The 4190-nt window shown below is 42.8% G+C and overlaps 1 long non-coding RNA gene across 1 annotated transcript; it reads left to right on the forward strand.

Moving 5' to 3' along the window:
* Nucleotides 1–1429, forward strand: LOC122386382. Its single transcript, XR_006257369.1, has 3 exons — nucleotides 1–129; nucleotides 734–848; nucleotides 1299–1429. It is a non-coding gene; the product is annotated as an uncharacterized LOC122386382 (long non-coding RNA).
* Nucleotides 1430–4190: the final 2761 nt, after the last annotated feature.

A 4190-nucleotide genomic window follows, 5' to 3' on the forward strand; every position in this document is an offset into this window, starting at 1 on the left:
GTAGGAGAATCGAGCGTGGCGTCGTGCTGACGGATCGGAGGTGCGCGGTTTCTAGTCGAAATATTGCTATATTTTCGTTATTACTGAGTTAGCTGACTAAAAAAGTGACTCAAGCTACTTGAAAATCAGGTAAGATTAATCTGGCATGAAAATATAACCCGAACAAGCTGTGTGTGAAGCGATATTCAGTCCTGAAATATGACAGCAATGGCGGCTTCAGTTTGGGCAGGCGTGATAGAATCATTTTAGCTTGACGATATTTTTATGATTTAATATTAAATATTTTCTTTTGATGGCAATTTTCAATTACAATTTTCAAGCCATATATGCAGCTTGATGCATATTATATTAGTTCAAAATGCTTACAAACTAAAAGTTGTCATTAGCAATAACATTGACCTTGGATCCCATTTACGGCCTTCCTCGTTGGCCTTGGATCATTATATACTCTGATTTTGGGTGATATCATGGTCATGGATGTACTCGGTCCTCCCTCATCAGGACAGAAAAAATGAATTTGAGCATTCAACAAACTTACATTGCAGACAAATTGTAATTACATGTTTGACACCGTGGATGTGCATGATTGCATCCTGATCCTAATCATAACAACGTACGGTAACCCTGAGTTTCTTGTGGCAGACCATTAATTTTCACAACTTCAACTGTTAATGTCTTACCTCATAAAACAGCCATATGCTAGTGATAATAATATTGTGCCATTTTGTTTCAGAGGGCATGAAGATGAAGAGAGACATCAGCCAATGGTGCGGAGCGATAAACTGCAAAGCGTCAAAGGCTCAGCATCCTGAACTGAGCTTCTTCAGGTTTCCTCCACAACCAGAAAGGTACTTAGCTTGATGCTGAATGAATTTTAATCATGCATGTCTTTAGACTTTTCTGCAAACATGTGAATCATGACATTTTACGTCAATATTTCACATATGACCCTGGCAGTCGACCGCCCTAAAACCACAATCCATACGTCAATATTTACACCCTGAGATAATGTTTCCCACAAAAACTCCTTACGTATGAAAGGATTTTAGACAAACAGCATAACATCAGAACAGTAATGTATGCTCTATAAGTCTCCTAATCAATTTTACAATTTATGGTGTAGGTAATTAAGGTGCTGTTTTGTAATGATCAGAGAATGTGATATGGCCAGTCAGGCCTTCTGTGTCTTGTAAGTGTTATATCATACTACCCAGTTACCTATATTGTCCACAACAGAAATATCCACATTTATTGGCTGGGGAACTTCTGCAATGACACAAACTTTGGTTGCCTTTCAGATCAAAGAAGTGGGTGCAAATGTGCAGGCGTCAGGACCTCATCGGGAAGTCTCCAGAATACCTGTCTGAGAATGTGAAGCTGTGTTCAAGGCACTTCGAGGTGTCACAGTTCTATCCAAACAACCCGAGACGCAAGCGGCCAGTGCGCTGTGCGGACACGGCGTGCTGAGCAGCCTGCGAGCCTGTGTCGAGGCGACGCAGCCCTATAGGGCTGTCAGAGGCGGTTGACACCTACTAGGAATACCCGGCAGGACCCCTACTGGTTGACCTGACTTGACCTGGACTAAATGCATAAAGACATCATCTGTGATCAAAACTAACATGATATTCGTGATCAGCGCCCCGAAAAACCCCATAGCAGCCACACTTTACGACGTTCTAACAGGTCCCGATTTTCCCGACTTTTGGGTCATTGACCTGACCTGCAAGGTCAACCAATGACCTAGAACCTTAAAATTAGGTATCATCGGCTTCCTCTCGTCACGGGCAACACACTCGTTTTTTCCGCGAAGCTCTAGCTCGATCAGGGGCGAAACGGCAAGAGGGGGTCCAACGGACCCCCCCCCCCACCCCCTTATACGTTCGCGGCTGGAAAAACACCAATACGGGCGAGGGTTCAGATGGAAATATGCTAGAGCGCTGAAAACACTGGATGCGTTCAGCTCACCGATACGAATTCATTGCAGCATGACCTTTTCGGTGACCTTGACTGAGTTCAATTTTTTTTTTAATTGACCTTCGATGTCAACTTTTAGTTCATTCAACGCGTCTCGACAAGAGAAACGCGATGCCTGTAAAATCAACGCAATACAAGTTTGTCAAAAAATAATAAAAAAACGTTTTACCGCAACCGTTGACCTCAGGTCAAATCTGAGATCTCAGCAAAGCCTTTGAAAGAGCTATCTAATGCGCTTTTCCGCGGTGCTATTGCTCTATCGGTTCCCGACTTATGTGCCGATTTGTGAACAGTTGGGGCGTTCCACGACAAATCGACAAATAAAAAATTAAATTTGCACCCTCATATTTTATTCTTCGTTGAAAACTGGTGTAAGGGGTTGTGATGGGCGGGGAAGCCAGCTGTGGCAAGGATTTTTTTCTTCGAACAACGGTTTCCGAGATATAGCCTCGGGCAATTCCTGGATTTCGCGCTGCAGCCCTATGTTTGGCGGCCTATAACTCAGAAACTATTGGCTTTTATGATAAAAACTTTATATGGTTCAACTCACAATCAACCAACGAACATTTTGGCTATCTCGGATTTTCAATTTTTGAAAATTTTGATCACGTGACCTTTTGTCCTATTTTTCGAAGAGTGACCTTGATACTTTCCCCACTGAAAGTTGCAATTTTGTCTGATGACGATTAAAGCCTTATCGATTGTCATTCATATGCGATAATAAAAAAAGTGGTTATCGCCCTGCGTTGACCTCAGGTCAGGTCATTTTTATGACCTGTCCATTATTACGAGCGGGAGCGACAGCGAGATCTCGAGAATAAAGCAAGATAGCGACAAGCGGTAAACGGTAAAGGGTACACACGGATAAGGTCTATAATTTTTACTGAGGTCATTTTCAGGTCAGGTCAAAGATGACGTCACAGGAGCTAAAAGGAAGTCAAAATGCGGCACTATACATATATATGAAGTTTTTCTCGAATAACTTTCAAGGTATCCCAGCTAGGAACAAACTAATAGCACCATCGTGATCCTCTCGTCGATCCGCATCGAAAAATATGTATGCTGACCTCGAAAGGTCGAAAGGTCAAAAGTTGACCTTAGATCACGTGACCTAAGGTCAACTTTTGACCTTTCGACCTTTCGAGGTCAACAAACATATGTTTCGATGCGGATCGACGAGAGGATCACGATGGTGCTATTAGTTTGTTCCTAGCTGGGATACCTTGAAAGTTATTCGAGAAAAACTTCATATATATGTATAGTGCCGCTATTTTGACTTCCTTTTAGCTCCTGTAACGTCATCTTTGACCTGACCTAAAAATGACCTCAGTAAAAATTATAGACCTTATCCGTGTGTACCCTTTACCGTTTACCGCTTGTCACTATCTTGCTTTATTCTCGAGATCTCGCTGTCGCTCCCGCTCGTAATAATGGACAGGTCATAAAAATGACCTTACCTGAGGTCAACGCAGGGCGATAACCACTTTTTTATTATCGCATATGAATGACAATTGATAAGGCTTTAATCGTCATCAGACAAAATTGCAACTTTCAGTGGGGAAAATATCAAGGTCACTCTTCGAGAAATAGGACAAAAGGTCACGTGATCAAAACTTTCAAAAATTGAAAACCATACCAAAAACCAAAAACCAAAAATTGAACCATATAAAGTTTTTATCGTAAAAAGCCAATAGTTTCTGAGTTATAGGCCGCCAAACATAGGGCTGCAGCGCGAACTCCAAGAATTGCCCGAGGCTATATCTCGGAAACCGTTGTTCGAAGAAAAAAAATCCTTGCCACAGCTGGCTTCCCCGCCCATCACAACCCATTAGACCAATTCTAAGCAAAAAATAAGATATGAGGGTGCAGGGCACTTGTCGATTTGTCGTGGAACGCCCCAGTTGTCAAAATCGGTGGTAAACTCTGCGATGGCCTGATCGAAAAATGGTCTGCATATTTCTGAAAGATCTTATAAGACAGCTACCTGGGTCCTGCGCCATCATGTCCCTGTTGATCATCCTGCACAGACACCCCTGCTCTTTTTACGTAAATTATATTCTTGTCTCCTGCAGGCGAAGAGCTCTTCAACCTCCTTATGGCGCTCGGAGATGATATTGACTGCTACATCACAGAAGGTGTGTGCTACCCTCACCTGAAGGCCAAAGGACAGCTCTACGCCGTGGTCGTCGAGGGGAAGGAAGTGGCGGAAACTGGAA

Source organism: Amphibalanus amphitrite, unplaced genomic scaffold (genome assembly GCF_019059575.1).
Source record: "Amphibalanus amphitrite isolate SeventyFive unplaced genomic scaffold, NRLGWU_Aamphi_draft 000248F_arrow, whole genome shotgun sequence".
Classification (NCBI taxonomy): domain Eukaryota; kingdom Metazoa; phylum Arthropoda; class Thecostraca; order Balanomorpha; family Balanidae; genus Amphibalanus; species Amphibalanus amphitrite.